General features: G+C 44.5%; 1 long non-coding RNA gene across 1 annotated transcript; it reads right to left on the reverse strand.

Annotated features, from left to right (window-relative positions):
• Window positions 1-3,637: 3,637 nt before the first annotated feature.
• On the reverse strand, window positions 3,638-22,339 carry LOC115505459. The gene is made up of 3 exons (XR_003966036.1): window positions 22,222-22,339; window positions 21,475-21,479; window positions 3,638-3,649 (listed from the first exon to the last, which is right to left on the reverse strand). It is a non-coding gene; the product is annotated as an uncharacterized LOC115505459 (long non-coding RNA).
• Between the last annotated feature and the right edge of the window lie 774 nt (window positions 22,340-23,113).

Here is a 23,113-nt window from a genome sequence, read left to right on the forward strand (position 1 = left end):
AGGAGGAGGAGGGAGAAGTCAGAGACCAGGGGGAGGTAGACCAGAATGCTGAGTCTTGGTGCCTTGCCCTCGAGCTGAAAGGCAGTTTTATGCTGAGGCTTGCTTCAGCAGAGTCCCGGCCTCATTATAAACTTTAGATGAGGCCCCAGGGAGCTTGACCTTGGGCTATCCTGGACTCCGGTAAGCCTGCAAAACGAAGTTAGTTGCCCGCAAGGGAAGCACTTCTCTGGATGAAGGCGGATGCACGTGAACATCTATTTTGTGGCTCCCGTCCCCGCGGGCTGCGTGGCGATCGCCCTGTGTGCCTGAGCAGGACAGCCACGTGGGCCCTCAGTGGGGCAGCAGACGCAGTCATCCCAGGAGGCTGGGCTGTGGAGGGAGCCCCCCCCCCCCCGCCCCCACTGTGGGTATACTCCCGGGGAGATATTGAGGGTGCCCTGAAGGACCCCTGCCCGCTCTCTTCCTCTTGGTTTGAAGCCCCACCATTAGGAACCGATTTGTTGGGATTTAGAGGCTCTTTGTCTCCTATTGAATGCAAATACCCCAGGGAAAAGTAGTATCATTAAGGGAAGGGATAACAACCGTAACAGAAATGAATAGTAATAAGGGTAACAACTCGGAGAACTGTTTTGTGCCATAGATACCTTTTACTCATTGCCTTATTTCATTGTTCTGGCGGTCCTAGCAGGTGAATATTTGTATCTCTGGGCACCTGGGAGCTCGGGGAAGTTCAGAAGGTCGAGGAAAAAACACAGCGTACATCTTTGCGAGCCCTGCGACAGAGTGGGAACAGTGCGAGGGAAAGAGGGGCGGGTGTTGGGCCTGGGATGTGGTGGGCATCCCGGCAGGAGAGAGAGAAGGAGGAGGTGAAAAGGGGAGAGGAGAGGTGCGGTCGTGGCCAGGACTGGCCCTGTTTACTTCATAATCACTGACCTGGTAGATTTGCTCTTTGTCCCTGACTGTCAGTGCTTCTCCTCGTTTGGAGGCTCAGAGATAATCATGGAACTCCCAAGACAGGTTGGGGTAGAGTTAAGGACTCCACATAGGACCGCCTATGAGATTTAGTTTTATCCAGGTTTATCCAGCCATGGTTAGACAGGGCCACCCAGACGCCTCCTGACCAGGCCTGGGGACTAACAGTCTTTGCGTCCCCCGTGCAAGGCACAGAGTATGGCAAACAGTAGGCGCTCAGTAGATGCTCCCTGCAGGAATGCTACCCAGGGTGTCCCCAGGCTTGCTCTCCTTAGAGCCCTCCTGACCGCTATGGATGCTCTCCCTGTTTCCAACGGCAAAGGAATTACAGGGCTCTCTGCTTGTGAATTCAGGAGGGACCAGAGGAAGATCAAATACAATGGAGTTTCATTGTTCATTAATGGCTGCTTACCCAGCTCATCTGGACCATTTAAAATTTGAATCCTAAATTCTGAATTTCCAATCAGGCCGTGGACTGGAAGGATGGAGGTGGAAAAGGAATCTGGCTTGCTCTTGAAGGTCCTGGTGACACAAGTCCTAGACACGGGGTCCGAGTGGCTTGATGGTCTCCCGGACCAGTGTGATCCAATGAGTACTAAGCGTAAAATAGAAAGTCACACTGGCAGCTCCAGAATGGAATGGGAGAAAGCACCAGAAGTGAGCAGATCCTGGTTTTGCCACTAGCTGTATGACCTTGGACGTCATCATGTTCTTTCTTTGGGCCTCCTATTTGCTCATCTGTAAAACTGGGACATTGGGTTGGATGAGTGGTTTTCAAGCTGCCATCGAGAAGTAGGAAGAGTTCTGAGGTCCTCTGGGGTGGGTCTGCTTGGATCTGTTTACCATACTGAGGATTCCACATGGGACCGCCTACGAGATTTAGTTTTATCCAGGTTTATCCAGCCATGGTTAGACAGGGCCATCCAGACCCTATCAACCGACAGAAGAGGGCTAGTGCCCAACGCTTCAAGGGGCCCATTCGACACGAGTCTCTGTACTTGTAAAAGCTCTTTGCAAAAGGAATAATCCCTAACTGGATACCAAAAAATTTGAGCTATAGATCACTAGATAGAGAGTACCATTGGAAGGACACCACAAAGTTGAAGTATCCCCAGACTCTTCCCACTCCTGCTTTTCAAGCTGTGCTGCCTTGGGGTTAAGACTTGTGGCTCTGGGGAACTCCCAGTAAAATGCAAATATGTATGTATGTGGCTTTCCTCCCAGAATTACTAGCACCAGGGATGGCCTCTGTAGCACAAATTCATAGACATCTTTAGTCTTAAACTTTCACTCCTCCATCCCACCACTTCCAACGTTACCTCTTCCCTTGTAACATTTCCATATGAAAGCCTGGCTGCTGACATTCGAAAAACGTTTATCCATTTGTCCCTCTCTCCGTGAAGTGAGGGCAAATTTCGGAAGAGGTTTTGTTTTCAGGAATATCAAAGAAGGAGACGAGGTGTTACGTCAGAGACAGCCCAGCCTTCTTGCAACATTCGCCAGGCCGGCCTGGAGGTGAGGTCAGGCTTAGGTACACTTGAACCTTTTTTGTTCTTACTCCAGCAAGCCCAGTTCGTTAAGTATGCGTTGGGCGACGTGAGAAGCTGGAGAATGTTTGGTAGGATGTATGGAATAAGAAAGAAGTTGCTTCTAGTAAAAGATCTGATGTGGGATGATTGCCCACTTCCATTCCAGTTTCCGGGGACCTGATCCATACACCTTGCATGTTTCAGGTGAAGCCTGGAGTAGTCCCTGGGGGCAGGGAGACACTTGGCTGAGGTTCCGAGTTTGACACTCGATTGCTGGCTTTGCTGGAGTGAGACTTCTAAAGGCTATGAAAAGAAGTTTAAGTTTGGGTATGTTATGAACAACACGTGGCCCCAGCTTTAAGTTCAAGGCCTATTATTTGGGGCCACGCTCTTGCAAAGATGCTTTGAAGTAAGACAAATATTTAAGGCAAGCTAGAGATACGTTTGGGGGACGTGTTGGAATTTTTGTAGGTTTTCACCTTCAGCTTTCTTAAGAGACAGTAGTTCGAAGTGAAGTATATTCACATGGTTAAAGACTGGGAGAAAATTGACCAAGGGCAGTGGTTTGTTTCGAGATATAGAAATCACGGGTGAGCTTGTGTTCTTTATTTGCTAAGCTTTATATCATATGGGTATATTGTTCTGTAAGGAAAAACAAGTATTGTAGACCTTTTTGCAGGTATATAACGTGCCTGGAATGCCAGTGACTGTATTTGCAATCTTTACTCCAACTCTTGGACCTGTTACATTCTGGCTTCTGTTCTTACTGCATTGAAACGGACTCACCCATGCTCTGCAAAACAAAGAGTACTTTGTCGTCTCCGCCGTCTTTGACTGTGTGGACTGCTTTCTTCCTGAACTTCTCTTTCTCTTTGACATCCAAGGTCATCGCTATTTGCTCGGCCTTTCTCGCCTTATCTTTTTTCATGGAAGCCTCTTCACTCACCCCCTTAAACGTGTTTCTCTCCTTGCTCTGTACCTCCGTAGTGAGCGACCTCACCAAGAGCCAGCTCCGGCTTCCACGGGTGAGCACCGATTTCCCCTCTGATGTTCCAGTCCCACCGAGCGCTCTGTGGGACAGCTCCACAAGCTGTACACATACGTTGGAAGTTCATTATTTTAAGTCCCTGGCCAAACATGCACCTGCTCTGGTGTTTCTTATCTCCTTACCTGGCATAGCAGCCTCTTCATGATCCTTTCCAGGCTGGCTCCTTCACTAACTTGTACTTCCTTCCTTTCCCACGGGCCCAGTCACAACCTCCTGGAGCTTCCGTCTGTCTAAACTCTCCCGGACCCACCACCACATCTCCATCCTCATCGATGGCCTTGGATTAGTTCTCCACTGCTTCTCACTGGGTTACTATAAACATTCTTCCTGCCGTCGGTGGCGTCTGTCCTCCAGGACATCTTCATACTGCCGATTGAGTCATCTTTCTCAGAGCTCGTTTCCAAGCTGACCATGTCGCTGTGCCTAAAAACCCGCTAGTGGATTTCGCAGTATGTGCGCCTTGATAAGGCCTTTCAAGGTCTGACTTTTGCTTGTCTCTGCAGCCTCTTATCTCGTCACTTGGTCCCATACATCCTTTGCTCCAATGATACTACCCAGCCAAGACCCCAGCTTCCAGTGTTTTGTGTTTTTTTTTTTTTTTGCCTCTTTTTGTCCTAACTTCCTGTCCTGTGTTTGAGCTTTCCCAGATCTTCTTGAGGTCACCGTGTTTAAGATCCTCAATTTTAACAATAGGAAACTTGTGCCATTTATATTTAATGAAACTTTCATTTCCTTCAGGAAAATGCCCACGTTAATCACATAAATGAATGAGAACACACACACAAGAATGAATGGGAAAATATGTTTTATGTTATAAAAACACGATTTATACTCAACTTTCTGACCACAATCATAGAGTAAGGCAAAGCGCATAGCTCTAAAGAAAGGAAAGAATTTTACTCATCCATGTTAATATTGAAAAATTCAGTAGCTTGAGAATATTTTGCTCTTTATAAAGTCAGCAGTAACCATTCTTATGCTTTCTATGGATGGGGTGATGATGCATCTAATTGGTCAGCACATGAGTGTAACAGAAGTACTGTCCAAGTTGTGGGTCAGATATGACTAATTAAGGAAGACATCAGCAGGATGATTTTCTTGTGGCCTGGCCCACTTTTCTTCAGATGTATGTTCATAGACAAGGCTTGATTAAGAATTAGACTTATTTTTTTTTTCATCAATCAGAATTTGTTTTTTCTTAAGCTCAATCATTGAAGACAGACAAATCATGTAAATAGTCTAACATGGCCTCATGTATCATCATTAGAATTAATGTAATGACGTATTACTGGAAACATAACAAATGGTTATCATCCTGCCCTCATAGTTGAGGGGATAGGTGGATTTGGAAAATCTAAAATGTCTCTGACTTGGTTTGTAAATAATTTTGACACATAAAATCATGCTTTTGAGGGGTTAAACTGTGAGAACTAATTTTGGCCCAAACAAAATTAAGGTGAACACTCCATTGTCTTCGTGGATCTCATAAATGGGGGAAAAGAACGTTATTAAAGATTCAATATGGTTTTCTCCTCCTGGTCTCTCAGCGGTGATGTCATTCAGATTCACTGGAAAGAGTAGTCCCATGCTGAAATAAAAGTGTTGTGTGAACACGTGGATGATATCCAGTTACGTTCTAGGTCTACTGCTAGGATTAATTTTACATTATTTTGTGCTGGTCGGCGAATTCCTTAACTTCTTCGAGCCCCAGTTTCTTCACCTGTAAAAGGAAAAAAACCCACTAGCAATCATATTGCTGTTATAGGCCCCTGGAGGTGGGGCTGAGGTCACATACCGGAAGCACTTGGTCCAGTGCCCAGCACCTGGCAGGCCCTCTCTCGGTCCACCTCCCACCAACGAAGACATGCAAATGTGTGCACAAAACACATGGGCTCAGACACAGAGGGAAAAATGTGGCTTTCATACAGACAGGAAAATTGTCCATATAGACAAATCATAGAGAAAGGAAGCCATACTGAAGAAAAAGAATGGCTCTGGCGGGCAGGTGGAGTCGTTCATAGAAACCACTCAAAGCAAGCAAGACTCCTCATTTTTGGTGATCATCAGCATGTTTCTTTTATATGCCTGTTGGTTGCCGGCCAGTAGGGACATCTTATAAGTGTTTGGATTCAAATGTATAATTCTGGCTCTTCTAATTACTCATTCCCACCTGGCCTAGCAGTGTTTGCAGAGAGAGAGAGCGGGTAAGAATATTTTGTGAACTCGTTTCTCAGAAGGATGACCCCAGAGCTATAATTTGAAGCATTTTTACTGCATGGCGGATGATGCAAGGTTATTTCTTTTTGAAGGGGAAAGGGGGGCGGGTGGAGAGCAGACTGAGGCTGAGGGGATCAGGGCCAGGAAAGAGTGCAGATAAAATTAGTACAAATATCTGGCACCATTTTCCGAATTGAGCCATAACATTTAGACTCTCACGTACTCAGATTTCCTCTGAAATCTCAGGTTGCTTTCCCGTTACTGCAGAAGGAAGGTCCCTAAGGTTCCCCAGGGCTGGCTCTGCCTAGAATTAGCTGACAAGGGGGATCAGTGAGAGCCATCTTGAGGCTTCTCACGGACAGCTCTGAGCAATGGTGGGGCCCCAGAGCCAAATTAGGGTGCGGGCAGGGCCTGGGGCTGATCACACCGAGAGTGCCCTCGGATGCTCTTTTCTGGAGCGCACTTGGACTGGAGAGACAGTGGCGTCTGAGCATCGATGTGCAAACCCCAGCTCTGATTGGGTGAACGGTGTCATGCAAATCACATCACCTTTCTGTTTCTCATGTTCCCCATCTGCAGTGATGGGGAGCCCCTGCTTAGCAGCCGGCATTGTTTTGAGGCCCAAAGGACATCATTTACGTGAAGATACTCGGAAAATTAGGTAGCGCAGTACGAGAGGCAAAACACTTCAGGCTAAAATTGACATTCTGGGCTGCTTGAAGGAGAAAGGGGGGTTGGAAATCTCACCAAAGGAACAACAGGGACAAGTGCAGGGGTGAGGCAAGCAGAGGTGACACCGGCTGTGGCTAAGAACTCAGAACTGGGGTCGCATGCTGATGCTGCTTATCTATCTGTCTATCTGTCTATTAATCATCTATCTATATCTATCTATCTATTATCTATCAATCATCTATTATCTATCTATCTATCTATTATCTATCATCTACCTATCATCTATCTATCTATCTATCTATCTTGTATCTCTATTATCTATCTATCTATTATCTATCTATCTATCTATCTATCATCTATTTATCTATCAGTCATCTATTTATCTATCATTTATGTATGTATGTGCTGCGGGATGGCTACGTGTATGTGAGACGCACGTCCTTTTTCCCGTAAGATCTTTCCTGAGTTCTTCGCGCCCTAAATGGTGGCGGGAGGATGGGGGAAACCATGGAAACTGACGGTTTCCTGACTTGTCATACTGTAGGTGTTGTCTCGCCGAGTACAGAAGTCCCGTGGATGTTAACCCCTTCAGAAGGCGGTTGACGGTATTGATTGCGTAATTTTTTTTAGGGTGGCCTTCTCTGTGAGGTGGTCCGAAAACATTGCTATTCATTTACTCATCCCTTTGTTCAGCCAACCAACTATCACTGAGCACCTAGTATGTGCAGGGTGATGAGCTGGGCTGGGAGGTGAGGATATACTGGAGAGCGGGACAAATAAATTTCCTGCCCTAAAGGAGCATGTGCTCTAGTGGGTAAGACAAAGCAATTACATACTTAGTCTATCACATGTAGTGACAAGTGTTGGGAGGAAAAAGAAAGTATTAGAAGGCGACAGCGATGTCTTTGGAGGACTCGGGGTAGAGACAGTGGCCACTATTCCCTGTTCTGACCCCCGGAGTTGCCCCTGACTGCCCTCCGTGGCTGTATTCCATCATCCAGGGAACTGCTTGGAGACATAAGAGGACAGAATGACCACGTATCTACTCTGTCTTTAAGGGGGGGACGGTGACGTTGGGCAGTTATGATCCCGGCGTAGCCAGAATAAGGCAGAGGTGACAATCTCCTCCTGCCTGTATCCCTGACCCTTGCTCTGGCCCATTGCTGTGTGTGTGTGTGTGTGAACATTGGAATGGGGCTGGGGTGGGTTACAGAGACGATGGGTAAGCATACATAAGGTCTGGCCCAGAACACTTGAAATGCAGACCTCGTTTGGCAGGACTTTCTGTGACTCGGGCATATTATCTTTACAGCTCACGGTTTCCCGGGACATTTGTGCAGGTGAAATTGATCAGCGGCGGGAGGAAGATAGCTGTTGCCTAGGCAACCAGCCGATGACTCATCCTGGCTTTGAAGCAGCAAAAGCCATGAGCCTGCGGTAATTTTCCAGATGCTTAACCTGTCCTCCTCCTTCTCTGTCTTTCTTTGTTTTCCTCTCTCCATCCTTCATTTCTTTCTGCACCCTCACTTCCCCGGGTCCTCCCGAAACTTGACACTGAGTGCTGCAGGATCTCTGCAGGGGGTGGGTATAGGGGGTGGTCCTGAGCTTCCCAGAGCAGTTATGTGGACCTCATCCCACCAGTAATAGGTGGCTTTCCCTGCTGCTACTCCTTATCTCTCCTAACCGGGAAATGGCCAGGCTGTCACCGTCGGTGCTGCAGAGCCCCCAAGATGCTGCTTGTTGCCCTTGATCAGAGACCCTCAAGTGAACCCGGCACTTTTTCTTTGAATCTAAACTAAACGGACCACACCCCTTCATCTCAGAGATCTGCAGTGTTCCTTTGAGGACAGACAGTTATCCTGTGGGCCTCCCAAGCCGAGTTGCGACAGGTGACGTTTACAGGTGACAGAGGCCACCATTGGCAGCTCTCTGGATGCTGGGTTTTCCCATCCTCCTTCGCTGACGTTCCCCACTCCTCATCTCGTGTCTGATGTTCCAGGCCCTTCTTTTTAAATTTTTTTTTTTTTCAACGTTTTATTCATTTTTGGGGGACAGAGAGAGACAGAGCATGAACGGGGGAGGGGCAGAGAGAGAGGGAGACGCAGAATCGGAAGCAGGCTCCAGGCTCCGAGCCGTCGGCCCAGAGCCCGACGCGGGGCTCGAACTCGCGGACCGCGAGATCGTGACCTGGCTGAAGTCGGACGCTTAACCGACTGCGCCACCCAGGCGCCCCTCCAGGCCCTTCTTAATTAGCCATCGCAATCGTCTCTACAACGCGGAGTATAGAAGCTTGAACCGTTCCCCTTCCAAAAGCATTTTCATTTTAACAAGGCTTTCAGAAGCAAAATATTTTAAAACTCAGGGGAACCAAATCGTTAGCCTTTTGGATAAAGATATAGGTGGTGGTGGGGGGGTTGGGTAGTGAGCTACGCCTGGAAGAGGGTCTTTCTCTGCCCGTCGTACGTGCATCACCCACGGTGCTGCTGAGGCTGGCACAAAACATGTTATGTTGGTTACAAGTTGGTCCCCCAGTTCCGTATCTCACCCCTACCCGTACATATGTACTGTGTCCATGCATGTCACATACACACGCGCACGCACACACACACACACACACACACTGCCTTGAGCAGCAGCAGCAGCTAATGGGGAGACAACAACAAATCCCCAGCGATGAACGCAGAGCCACCAGGGACACAGACATACGCTCATTCTCCTCCTCCTGCGGTGGAGAACGCTGTCCTCTGGTCTCAAGCACACGCTGGGCAAGGATGCCTTGGCCACCCTCATGATCTGAGGAAATGGCACTGGCTCTGGGAACACTTCAATCCCGCGAAGCATGGGACTCGAGGTGGATGAGACTTGAGCCGTGTGCACCCTGGCCATCCATCCAGTGCGGGCGTTGCCGCTAAAGTGTCCCCCCCATGGCAACCGTGCTGCTGAACTTGAATCCTCAGGGATGGGGGCCGCTTGGCTCACAGGGCAGCCCAGTACATTTTTGAACAAATGGGATTGTTCACCTCTTTATAGATTTATGGAGCAATTCTTTCATTCGGTAAAGACCGGTGGAATGCCCTTGGTGTGAGATGCAGGGGTGAGCAAAACGGTCCTGCCAGCGTGGGGCTCAGGGTCTCCGGGTTGGCGGAATCAAGGGCACAACCCGACAGCACCGTGGTTGCCAGTGGGGGAGACGGTGACCAGGAGAAGTTCAGGGAACTCTGGGACCATAAGCGGGGGGGACCTCTGGGCCCCTGCAGGCGGGGGAGGGGTACGGGGCCAGGGGGGATGGTCTGGGGCGGCTTCCTCGGGAAAGTGAGGCAAGGCCAAACAGTCCGCTCCACCGGGCAGGGTGCGGCAGCCAGGGGGAGGGGGGATAGACTGTGTGGGAAAGTGCCTGTAGGTGAGCAGGTTTTTAAAAGGACCGGGGAGGTGGGGGGGGGGGCGGAACACTGTGTCTTGAGAATGGAGGGAGAGTGGGGTGTGAGAGACAGCAGGTGGAGGGGGGTGGGGGGGTTCCAGGACACCATAGACAGAGGCACAGGTGGGGAGCAATGATGGTTCCTCCTCCCCCCCTTCCCCCTTCCTCTGCCCCTCCTCCTTCCCTCTCCACTTCCCTGCCCTCCTTCTCTTTTTCTTTTCTTTTTTTTTTGGGGGGGGGTGGGGGGATCGGTCTCTAATTTCATCTTTCTCAGAAACTCCATCTGCTGAGGAGCAAGAATTTCAGCTTCAAAACTTAGCGTGAAATAAAAATAGAAATAGTCCTTTTTGAGTAAACATGCTTAGATTTGGCTACGCTTACCGGGCAACTTTTCAGGCTGGCTCCTGAGCACGGGGCTGGGCTTTGGCTTGCTTGGTACTTGTAGCAACAGTGACAAAAGCGACCTTGGAGCCCTGAAGTGACCTGGACTGTTCTCTGCCTCTTTTGGTCTTCGCAGTAGCGCCCCTTGTCTCTCTGGCCACCTAGCGCCCTGCTGCCATTGGTGGCCGTGGCCGGCAGTCTGTGCACCTTGTGGCTGGGCCTCCCTCCCTTCCCCCCTTCCCCCCTTCCTCCCTTCCCCTCTCCCCCCCTTCCTCTATCCTTCCCTCCAATTGGTCAGGGCCCAGCAATTATCCCCTGGATGATTCAGCCTGACCTCAGGTCTTGCTGTGTTTCTGTTTTGTTTTCCAAATGGCCTTTGCAGGGGGAACCGGCTCTGTCCTGTGGAGACCCTGTGGCGTGGACAGTCAGTCTTGATTCCCAGTTAAGCCAAAAAAGAGGATAAAGGGATTCAGAAAATTGTCCCTTGCGTGGCTATTGGTTTGCTGCAGAACTCCATTTTGAAATTAAAACTCTGGATATGAACGCCCTTCCTTCCCTCGGCATTCTTCCTTTTCAGGCCAAATTTCTCCCCAGTGGATAGATGCATTGCCATCTAGGGAGACAGTTGACTTCTCGGGGAAGGCAGAAGGTAAAAGTGTGTGGGGGTGTGCGTATGTTTCAAAATAGGATTCCTGTTACTACACTATTTTAAGGATTTTTGGATTCTTTTTCCTAAGATCATTAAGGAACCACTGACGCATTTTTAGCAAGGGAGCGATGGAGTCAGATTTGCATTTTCACAGAGGTCCTGGTGGCTGCTACAGAAATGGATGGGACAGTAAAGTCTATGCAGGCAGATGGGTCAGCAGGTGTCGGGTGGTGGCTAAGAAGATCAACGGGGACAGGCTTGAGACATGTTTAGGGGCTTGGGGGTCAGGATAGGCAGGTGGACCACATACGGGCTTGAGGAATGGTAGGTATGAAGGTATGAAATTTCCGCTCTATGTGACCAGAGAGATTTGGAGACTGTTTACTGAAAAGGAGAATACATAATAGGGGACCCAGATTTCGATAGTGGGAAGATGTTAAGTGCCTTCGAGAAATACCTATGAAGACGACAACTAAGTGGGTATTGAATGTGGATCTCAAGGGAGACTCCCTCCAGTGTGAGGGAACACTGATGCCCAGGGAGCAGGTGGGAGGGGACGACGGGACCCAGGGTCCGAGGAGCTCAGGCAGCGAAGGAAAGGAGAGAAGTGTGGTAGCAGATGAAGGGATTTCATTGTCACGGAAGAGACAGGGTCCTCCTGAGAGTGGATAAGGAGGATTGGTTGGGCAGGAGGCCTCAGTGGGTAGTAAAGGTGTTGTTGTTGCCGAAACGGGAGATGGGGGGAGCTGGGGCAAATGGGGTGAACGGGGCATTTTGTTGTACCATCCCAGCCTTGGAACTTTTTGTGTCTTTTTTCCTCTGGTCTGTTTTGCCTCTGACTCCTCCCATCTGCAGGCACCCAGCATCTACTAGCTTGGCCATTGGCTTCTTCCATTTTCCCTGCTCCCCCTTCACACCGCCCCCGCCCAATTTCTGTCCTGAGTTTGAGAAGGTGACCCACCCCAGTGAGGTAATGAATCGATGGATCAGTCCTTAGAGGAAAGCCCCTTGCTATGGGAACAAAACTTTAAAAACAAAATAAAAACTGCAAAAAACATTTATCTTAATTCCCTGTAGCAAATTGGAGCCTTCCTTTGGTATCCCCTTGTCCCCAAACCAGGCCGGCTAAGGTTTCTTGTCTGTTGCCCTTCTGCAAGAGAGTCTGGGAGGGAGAATGAGGTCATGAGCCTGGCAAGGCTTTAGGGATCTGGGTAAGATGGGGTAAGGCCAGCTAAGACCATTGTCAGCATTGCTAGCATTACGGAGAGGAAGAGGTAATTGTATGAAAAGAATAAATATTTGAAAAGCACAGTAATTTTTAAGCATCTAGAGCAATTACTTTGTTTTGGTCTGAGAGGAAGCACTAAAATGAAAAACTGGAAATAGAAGAGGAAATAGCTAATGCTAATAGTGGCAGTCTTTATAATAAGAAAACACAAAAGGCAATATATGTGAGTGGAGAACACAGTGAGAAGGTAGGACAATCATTTAATTTGAATCTTGGAAAGAGGGGAGGGAAATATTGCATCTGTCACATTTTTTCTGAAGGAACAGAAATGATATTTGAAGAGATAATGACTGAGCATTTTTTTTTTCAAAACCGATGAAAGACATTAATCCATATTTTAAGAAACCCAATACATTTTGAACAGGAAGTCGATGCGTGGCATATTATAGCGAGAAAGATCAAGAACATAACTTGGATTACCTTGAAAAGAGCAACAGGCCAACAGCTGCCTTCCTACTTGCGACAGTGGGGGACCAAATACGGAGGACTGATATTTCCAAAATGCTGAGAGAAGAAAAGTACTAACATATGCAGGGAAAATAAAGACATTTCCAGACAAAATGAAACAGAATTTGCCATCAGTAGTAAAGGAAATACTAAAGGGTTAACTTCAGGCCAAAGGAATATGATGCCAGATGAAAAAGCAGGAAGAAGTTAAGTTGAGTAAAAATCTTTTTTTAAAAAAATTTGTAATGTTTATTTATTTTTGAGAGATACAGAGTGTGAGTGGGGGAGGGGCAGAGAGAGAGAGGGAGACACAGAGTCTGAAGCAGGCTCCAGGCTCTGAGCCGTCAGCGCAGAACCCGACGCGGGGCTCGAACCCGGGAACTACGAGATCGTGACTAGGGAGAAGTTGGAGACTTAACTGAGCCGCCCAGGTGCCCCAAGATGAATAGAAATCTTAATATGTGGGTAAATGGAAAAAAATATTGCTATGTGTGCATATTGCATAAAGCAATCATCATCATCATCATCATCATGTCTTTTGGAATTAAAAAATATATACAAAATTAAATGCAGGACAGCAAGAGCATGTTAGTGGGAATTAGATAAGGGTTAGGGAATGCAGTGAAAAATGTTTCAGGTCTTTGCATTGTTAGGACGAGGATGAGAATATTAATTAACAGCAATTAATTAGACTTCGATAAGCCCCACATGCATCTGATAATTTCAAGGGTAACACTGAGAGAATTCCAAAACAGCATGTAGCTTATGAACAAATGGATGGGAGCCAACTAACTGAATGATTAAAATATAATCAATTCAAATGCAGCAATGAATAAGGGGAAGGATGTAGAATAGGCAGAACAATACCACATCATGACAGATAAGTGCTAATGTATCAGTCATTGTGTTAAGTATAAATGGAGCAAAGATGCTAATTAACATCATCAGCAGTTTGTTTTAAAAAGAAACCGTATACTCTTTATAAGAGACAGAGGTAAAACATAAAGATTCACAAAGACTAAGATCATAGAAAAAGATATACTGTAGAAATTAAAACCAAACCCAAAAGCCAAAGTAGCTATGTTAATATCAGATAAAACAGACTTTAAGGAAAAAAAAAGCATTGCTAGAAATAAACATATCTCTAGATAATGACAAAAGGACAGTTCACTAGGTTTATAAAACATTTCTAAATTTACATCAAATAGCATAATCTCAATATATATAAAGTAAAAATTATAAAAACTTCAGGGATAAGTAAACAAATTCACAACCATAGTGGACAATTTTACTATACATCTATGAGTAATTGACAGAGTAATTAGACAAAAATCTGTAAGAATTTAAAAGACTTGAGTAACACAGTGAACAAACAAATTATAGAACAATTTCTTAGAAAGACAGAATAGAGTTATTTTTAAGAACAAACAGGATATTTAAAAAAATCTGTTCTATAGGAGGTGGAAAAGGAATTGTATTTGTTCAGAATTTGACCATGATACAATTTTTGCATAAATAAATACAAGAGAACTAGAATATCCATACATTTTTGGAAACTAAAAAATATACTTCTAAATTACTTATGGGACAAACAAGAATTGGTATTTAGAAAATAGATGAGAGATAATGAAAATATGACATATGATTACTTATGAGATGTAGCGAAAGCAAGAAAGATTTATATTCCTACATTCAAGGATGTAGAAACATAGTTAAATAACACTCCCCCAATAGAAAGAAATAAATTATAATGGTAATAGAAAATATATAAATAGAAGGGATCATCAATAAATCTAAAAGTCAAATCTTTGAAGACTAATAAAATTAATATACCTTTGGCAAGACTGATCAAGAAAAGAAAGAAGACATAATCAGTATCAAGAGTAAAAAAGAAGACATCACTACAGATCCTACAGATATTATGAATATGCAAATAAATTTTACAATTTAGATGAAATGGATACATTTCTAGAAAAATACATAGGGATTTAGTACAGATGGCTCATAATCATGAAGGACTTAGGCTTCTTAGAAGTGCTTTTAGTGCTTTTACACGTTTGGCATTAGGTTTCTACCTCATGGTCTGGCATGGTTATTCCACTTCTAGCTATCATATTCATTTCCTGGCCATCAAAAAGGAGGAAGATATAAAGAACAGTGTACTACTCCTCTTATATAAGAATATTTCCTGGAATTTTCATACAACACTCTGCTTATATTCCATTGTCCAGAACTTAGCTTTATGGCCTTTCTTAGCTGCAAGGGAGGCTAGTAAGTATCATCTTCCTCTCTGTTGGCTATGTACCCAGATAAACTTACAAGATCTATTATTTTTTTTAAGATATTGTTTCTATTTATTTATTTATTTATTTATTTTTAAGTTTTATTTTATTTTTTAATTTTACATCCAAATTAGTTAGCATATAGTGCAACAATGATTTCAGGAGTAGATTCCTTAATGACCCATTTAGCCCATCTCCCCTCCCACAACCCCTCCAGTAGCCCTCTGTTTGTTCTCCACATTTAAGAGTCTCTTATGTTTTGCTCCCCTACCTGTTTTTATGTTATTTTTGCTTCCCTTCCCTTGTGTTCATCTGTTCTGTGTCTTAAAGTCCTCATATGAGTGAAGTCATATGATATTTGTCTTTCTCTCAGTGACTAATTTTGCTTAGCATAATACCCTTTAGTTCCATTCACGTAGTTGCAAATGGCAAGATTTCATTCTTTTTGATTGCTGAGTAATACTCCATTATATATGTATACACCACATCTTCTTTATCCATTCATCCATCAGTGGACATTTGGGCTCTTTCCATACTTTGGCTATTGTTGATAGTGCTGCTGTAAACATCGGGGTGCATGTGCTCCCTTCGAAACAGCATACCTGTATCCCTTGGGTAAATACCTACCAGTGCAATTGCTGGATCATAGGGTAGTTCTATTTTTAATTTTTTGAGGAACCTCAAAACTGATTTCCAGAGTGGCTGCACCAGTTTGCATTCCCACCAGCAGTGCTAAACGGTTCCTCTTTCTCCGCGTCGTTGCCAACATCTGTTGTTGCCTGAGTTGTTGATGTTAGCCATTCTGACTGGTGTGAGGTGGTATCTCATTGTGGTTTTGATTTGTATTTCCCTGATGATGAGTGATGTTGAGCAGTTTTCCATGTGTCGGTTGGCCATCTGGATGTCTTCTTTGGAAAAGTGTCAATTCGTGTCTTTTCCCCATTTCTTCACTAGATTCTTTGTTTTTTGGGTGTTGAGTTTGATAAGTTCTTTATAGATTTTGGATACTAACCCTTTATCTGATATGTCGTTTGCAAATGTCTTCTCCCATTCCATCGGTTGCCTTTTAGTTTTGCTGATTGTTTCCTTCGCTGTGCAGAAGCTTTTTATTTTGATGAGGTCCCAATAGTTCATTTTTGCTTTTTTCCCTTGCCTCTGGAGACGTGTTGAGTAAGAAGTTGCGGGCAAGATCAAAGAGGTTTTTGCCTGCTTTCTCCTCGAGGATTTTGATGGCATCCTGTCTTACATTTAGGTCTTTCATCCATTTTGGTTTTATTTTTGTGTATGGTGTAAGAAAGTGGCACAGGTTCATTTTTCTGCACGTCGCTGTCCAGTTTCCCAGCACCACTTGCTGAAGAGACTGTCTTTATTCCAATGGATATTCTTTCCTGCTTTGTCAAAGATTAGTTGGCCAAACGTTTGTGGGTCCATTTCTGGGTTTTTGTATTCTGTTCCATTGATCTGAGTGTCTGTTTTTGTGCAAGTACCACACTGTCTTGATGATTACAGCTTTGTAATACAGCTTGAAGACTGGGATTGTGACGCCTCCTGCTTTGGTTTTCTTCTTCAAGATTGCTTTGGCTATTCGGGGTCTTTTCTGTTTCCATACAAATTTTAGGATTGTTTGTTCTAGCTCTGTGAAGAATGCTCGTGTTATTTTGATAGGAATTGCATTGAATATGTAGATTGCTTTGGGTAGTATTGACATTTTAACAATATTTGTTCTTCCTATCCAGGAACATGGAATCTTTTCCCTTTTTTTGTGTGTCTTCTTCAATTTCTTTCATAAGCTTTCTATAGTTTTCAGTGTATAGATTTTTCATCTCTTTGGTTAGATTTATTCCTAGGTATTTTATGGTTTTTGGTGTGATTCCTTGATTTCTCTTTCTGTTGCTTCATTGTTGGTGTATAGGAATGCAACTGATTTCTGTGTAGTGATTTTATATCCTGCAACTTTGCTGAATTCATGACTCAGTTCTAGCAGTTTTTTGGTGGAATCTTTTGGGTTTTCCATATACAGTGTCATATCATCTGCGAAGAGTGAGAGTTTGACCTCCTCCTGGCCAATCTGGATGCCTTTTATTTCTTTGTGTTGTCTGATTGCTGAGGCTAAGACTTCCAATACTACGTTGAATAACAGTGGTGACAGTGGACATCCCTGTCTTGTTCCTGACCTTAGAGGGAAAGCTCTCAGTTTTTCCCCATTGAGGATGATATTAGCGCTGGGTCTCTCATATATGGCTTTTATGATCTCGAGGTATGATCCTTCTATCCCTATTTTCTTGAGGGTTTTTATCAAGAAAAGATGATGTATTTTGTCAAATGCTTTCTCTGCATCTATTGAGAGCATCATGTGGTTCTTGTCCTTTCTTTTATTGATGTGATGAATCACATCGATTATTTTGTGGATATTGAACCAGCCCTGCATCCCAGGTATAAATCCCACGTGGTCGTGGTGAATAATTTTTTTAATGTATTGTTGGAGCTGGTTGGCTAATATCTTGTTGAGGATTTTTGCATTCATGTTCATCAGGGAAATTGGTCTGTAGTTCTCCTTTTTAGTGGCGTCTTTGTCTGGTTTTGGAATCAAGGTAATGCCGGCTTCATAGGAAGAGTTTGGAAGTTTTCCTTCCATTTCTATTTTTTGGAATAGCTTCAAGAGAATAGGTGTTAACTTTTCCTTAAATGTTTGGCAGAATTCCCTGGAAAGCCACCTAAACCTGGACTCTTGCTTTTTGGGAGATTTTTGATTACTAATTTGATTTCTTTACTGGTTATGGGTCTTTTCAAATTTTCTATTTCTTTCTGTTTCAGTTTTAGTAGTGTATATGTTTCTAGGAATTTGTCTGTTTCTTCCAGATTGCCCATTTTATTGTCATATAATTGCTCATAATATTCTCTTATTATTGTTTGTATTTCTGCAGTGTTGGTTGTGGTCTCTCCTCTTTCATTCTTGATTTTATTTATTTGGGTCCTTTCCTTTTCCTTTTTGATCAAACTGGCTAGTAGTTATCAATTTTGTTAATTCTTTCAAAGAAGCAGCTTCTGGTTTCATTGATCTGTTCTACTGTTTTGTTTTGTTTTTTTGGCATTAATTTCTGCTCTCATCTTTATTATTTCCTGTCTTCTGCTGGTTTTGGGTTTATTTGCTGCTCTTTTTCCAGCTCTTTAAGGTGTAAGGTTAGGTTGTGTATCTGAGACCTTTCTTTCTTCTTTAGGAAGGCCTGGATTGCTATCTACTTTCTTCTTATGACCACCTTTGCTGCGTCCCAGAGGTTTTGGGCTGTGGTGTTATCATTTTCATTGGTTTCCATGTACTTTAAAAAAAATTATTTTTAATGTTTATTATTGAGAGACAGAGAGAGGCAGAGCATGAGCATAGGAGGGACAGAGAGAGGGGGAGACACAGAATCTGAAGCAGGCTCCAGGCTCTGAGCTATCTGCACAGAGCCCGACACGGGGCTCGAACTCATAAACCGTGAGATCATGACCTGAGCTGAAGTGAGATGCTTAACTGACTGAGCTACCCAGGCGCCCCTCCATGTACTTTTATTTATTATTATTTTTTAAATGTTTATTTACCTTTGAGACAGAGGGAGACAGAGTGAGAGTGGTGGAGGGGTAGAGAGAGAGGGAGACACAGAATCCGAAGCAGGCTGCAGGCTCCTAGCTGTTAGCCCAGAGCCTGACGCGGAGCTTGAACTCTCCAGCCATGAGATCATGACCTGAGCTGATGTTGGCTGCCCGACTGACTGAGCCACCTAGGTTCCACAGCTTCCTTGTATTTTTTAATTTCCTCTTTAACTTCTTAGTGAGCTCATTCATTCTTTAGTAGGATGTTCTTTAGTCTCCAAGTATTTGTTACCTTTCCAAATTTTTTCTTGTGGTTGATTTCGAGTTTCAAAGCGTTGTGGTCTGAAAATATGCACGGTATGATCTTTATCTTTTTGTACTTGTTCAGGGTTGATATCTGTCACAGTATGTGGTCTATTCTGGTTCCATGTGCACTGGGGAAGGGTGTATATTCAGCTGCTTTAGGAAGAAATGTTCAGAATATATCTGTTAAGTCCATCTGGTCCAGTGTGTCATTCAAAGCTGTTGTTTCCTTGTTGAGTTTTTGATTAGATGATCTGTCCATTGTTGTGAGTGGGGTATTGAAGTCTCCTACTATTATGGTATTACTATCGATGAGTTTCTTTATATTTGTAATTGATTGATTTACATATTTGGGTGTTCTAAGTTGGGGCATAGATATTTCCAATTGTTAGATCTTTGTGGTGGATAGATCCCTTAATTATAATATAATGCCCTTCTTCATCTTTTGTTACAACCTTTGTTTATTTATTTATTTATTTATTTTTTTTATTTATTTTTGGGACAGAGAGAGACAGAGCATGAACGGGGGAGGGGCAGAGAGAGAGGGAGACACAGAATCGGAAACAGGCTCCAGGCTCCGAGCCATCAGCCCAGAGCCTGACGCGGGGCTCGAACTCACGGACCGCGAGATCATGACCTGGCTGAAGTCGGACGCTTAGCCGACTGCGCCACCCAGGCGCCCCGACAACCTTTGTTTAAAAATCTAGTTTGTCTGATATCAATATGGCTACTCTGGCTTTCTTTTGGTGACCATTAGCATGATAGATGGTTCTCCATCCCCTAACTTTCAATCTGAAGGTGTCTTTAGGTCTAAAGTGGGTCTCTTGTAAACAGCATATTGATGGATCTGGTTTTCTTATCCATTCTATTGCCCTATGTCTTTTGATTGGGGCATTGAGTCCATTGACGTTTATAGTGAGTACTGAAAGATATGAATTTATTGCCATTATGTTGCTTGTGGAGTTGGAGTTTCTGGTGGTGTTCTCTGGCCCTTTCCAGTCTTTGTTGCTTTTGGTATTTATTTATTTATTTATTTATTTAGTCTTTTCTCCCCTCAGAGAGTCCCCCTTACAATTTCTTGCAGGGCTGGTTCAGTGGTCATGAACTCCTTTAATTTTTGTTTGGGAAACTTTTAATCTCTCCTATTTTGAATGACAGCCTTGCTGGATAAAGAATTGTTGGCTGCATATCTTTCTGATTCAGCACATTGAATATATCCTGCCACTCCTTTCTGGCCTGCCAAATTTCTGTGGATAGGTCTGCTGCAAACCTGATCTGTCTTCCCTTGTAGGTTAAGGACTTTTTTTCCCTTTCTGCTTTCATGATTCTTTCCTTGCCTGAGTATTTTGTGAATTTGACTATGACTTGTTGATGGTCGGTTTTTATTGAATCTTATGGGAGTCCTCTGTGTTTCCTGGATTTTGATGTCTGTGTCTTTCCCGAGGTTAGGAAAGTTTTCTGCTATGATTTGCTTATAGAACCCTTCTACCCCTTTTTCTCTCTCCTCATCTGCTGGGACCCCTATGATTCTGATGTTGTTCCTTTTTAATGAGTTACCGATTTCTCTAATTCTTAAATTTTGCTCCTTTGCCTTAGCCTCCTTCTTTTTTTCTGCTTCACTATTCTCCATGTTTGTCCTCTATATCGTTGATTCTCTGTGCTGCCTCATCCATCCTTGCCACTGTGGCATCCATTGGAGATTGCAGCTCAGTTATAGCATTTTTTATTTCATCCTGAGTAGCTTTTACTTCTTTTGTTTCTGCAGAAAGGGATTCTAATCTATTTTCGACTCCAGCTGGTATTCTTATTATCATAATTCTAAATTCTGGTTCAGACATCTTGCTTGTGTCTGTGTTGGTTAAGTCCCTGGCTGTCGTTTCTTCCTGTTCTCTCTTTGGGGCGAATTGCTTCTTTTCATCATTTTGAAGGGAGAAAAGGAATTAATGAGATAAAAAAATAAAAGAAATTAAAATTAAAAAATTGAAAACAACACACACACACAAACACAAATCAAGTAGATGATGCTAGATCCTAGGCTTGTTTTGGTCTGGGTGTTGAAAGGGGGTTGATAGACTCGAGAAAAAAAGGGGAAAGAAAAAAAAAAAGGAAATTGTTGGAAAATTTGAAAAAATGAGTACACTGAAATAGAATAAAATGAAATGATGGAAGTAAAATAGAATTCGAAAAAATTTACACCAAAGTAAAAAAAATACAGTAGAAAAAATTAGAGGAAAATATTTTCAATAAAAATTGAAAAAAAAAATAATTTTTTTCTTTCTGTATTCAAGAAAAAGAAAAGAAATGAAAAAGAGAAAAAAAAAGAAACAAAATTGAATAGATGGGCCAGTGAACAGACTGAAATACAAGTGAAATTACTTCGTTTTCCCCTAGAAGTCAAACTATGACTTCTTTCTAGTCCATAAACTAAGCAAGGGGAGAGATTTGTGTTCCTGAAGAGCGAGGTTAGCCCAGTTGGGCGGGGCTTAGTGTACGGCTCCGTTCTCCACTAGATGGCGCTGCTTAGCTTACTGGGGTGGGTTGTTGTGGCGCTTGTAGGTGCGTATGCGCATGCGCGGGAATGGTGGCTGGTGTTGGGGCTACCCGCTCTCTACTATTGAACTCCCTTCTTCCGGATTAGTTTAGCAATCCTGCACCTGTCCTTTGTCTTCGGCGTCCCTCCACTACCCGCTTTTACACCATCTGCAACCGAGCCCCAGGCAGCACCTCCCTCCTGAGTTTTATCTCAGATGCGGCTGTGTCTCCCGACCCCTTACTTCTGAGGGACCGCGGCTCTGACCCTTTCTGCCCCTCTGCGGAGGGTCTCACCGAGCAATGGCCGGGTGCCGGCCGCACCAGGAGCGTTCGCGGGACCGCGCTGCTGCTGACGCCCCGAGACTGCAGCCGGGGGCCAGCCTGCCCCAGAGAAAGTTTGCGCCATCGTGTAGCAGCCTGTTTCTGGGATTATGGAAAATCACCACACGCCCCGTGCGACCTTGTTCCAGCACCAGCGAATGTGGCCGTTCTCCCGGGTCCGCCGGGGTCTTTGCCTGTGCGGGGGCCACGCCGCCTCTACCAGGTGTCCTCCCAGCGGGGGACCGCCTCTCCCGTGTGGCCGAAGCCCCCCGGACTCCACTCTGCTCCTGGGGATTCGCCCTTCCCACCCGAGCGCCGCCAGGTATGGAGCTGCGGAGTTTCAGCCTCTGCTCCCCCTGTTTATAGAGTCTTCAGGGAATTTACAGCCTCTCCTTTCTCCTTTCTCCCTTTTTAGTCCAGTCCCTGCGGCTGTTTCTACTTTTCCGTTTTCTCTCCAGCTGCTTTTGCTGGGGGGGGGGTGCTTTTCCTGTATTCCCCCCCCCCCCACCTCCATCCTCTCTGCACCCAAAAGCGGCTCCCCGCCCTCCCGGCTTCTCTCTCCCCCAGTTCACCTCTCTGCGCGGCGTACCTGCTGAGTTCGGTGGTTCAGGTGGCGCAGATTGTTGTGTGAATCCTCGGATCCGTTTTCTAGGTGTGCGGGACGGTTTAGTGTTGGTCTGGTTGTATTTCAGGGACCCGAGACACACAAAAAAACTTCCCATGTTGTTCCGCCATCTTGGCTCCTCCCCCGATGAATTTTTATTTTACACCAGTTTATCCTTTTTTTGATTTTATTTATACGTGAAAGAAATGTATACATTTATCCATTAAAGTCATTTATACATTAAAGAAAATTTCAAAACCACGCACACATCTTTAATTTCATCACCGTCACAGAATTATTTGCATTAGCTTTTTTTCTTGCTCGTCTTTGTAAATTTTAATTAATTAGTTAATTTAATTAATCATTTTTAAAAAAAAAATAGTGTCCACTCTGTCTAGTCTTTCTGTGCACACTACTTTTTTCAACTCATAAAAGCCTCTGTTGAGGCAAATATGAGTTACATAGTCAGGCAACATCTCCTTCAATCTCTCTGAGCCAGAATCTGAAGGTGACAAGGTGGTGATTTCCACAGAAGACTGGTGATGAGTGGTCTTGGGGGGCATTCTCCTACATGAGGTGGTTGGTAGCTTGTGAAGGTCTTATGACCTGTAAGGATCAGGGTTTAGTCAGAAGTTAGCATTCTCAAAATGGGAAGGACTGAGATGAGAGCAACATGAATGAACCCAGTTTCCATCTGGCACATGCTGGCCGAGAGCCGTGGGGAACCTTGGTAGAACGGCATAAAACAGTGGCATAAAAGGAAAAGAGATCCACCCCCTCCCCCCCAAAACTTTAGCAACAAGAAATTAATTCTCTATCCATCTACTCCAAGAGGGATCCTCGGTGAGATTAAAACTCGTCCGGAGAAACTTACTCC

Source organism: Lynx canadensis, chromosome F1, assembly GCF_007474595.2.
Source record: "Lynx canadensis isolate LIC74 chromosome F1, mLynCan4.pri.v2, whole genome shotgun sequence".
NCBI classification, from domain to species: Eukaryota; Metazoa; Chordata; class Mammalia; order Carnivora; family Felidae; genus Lynx; species Lynx canadensis.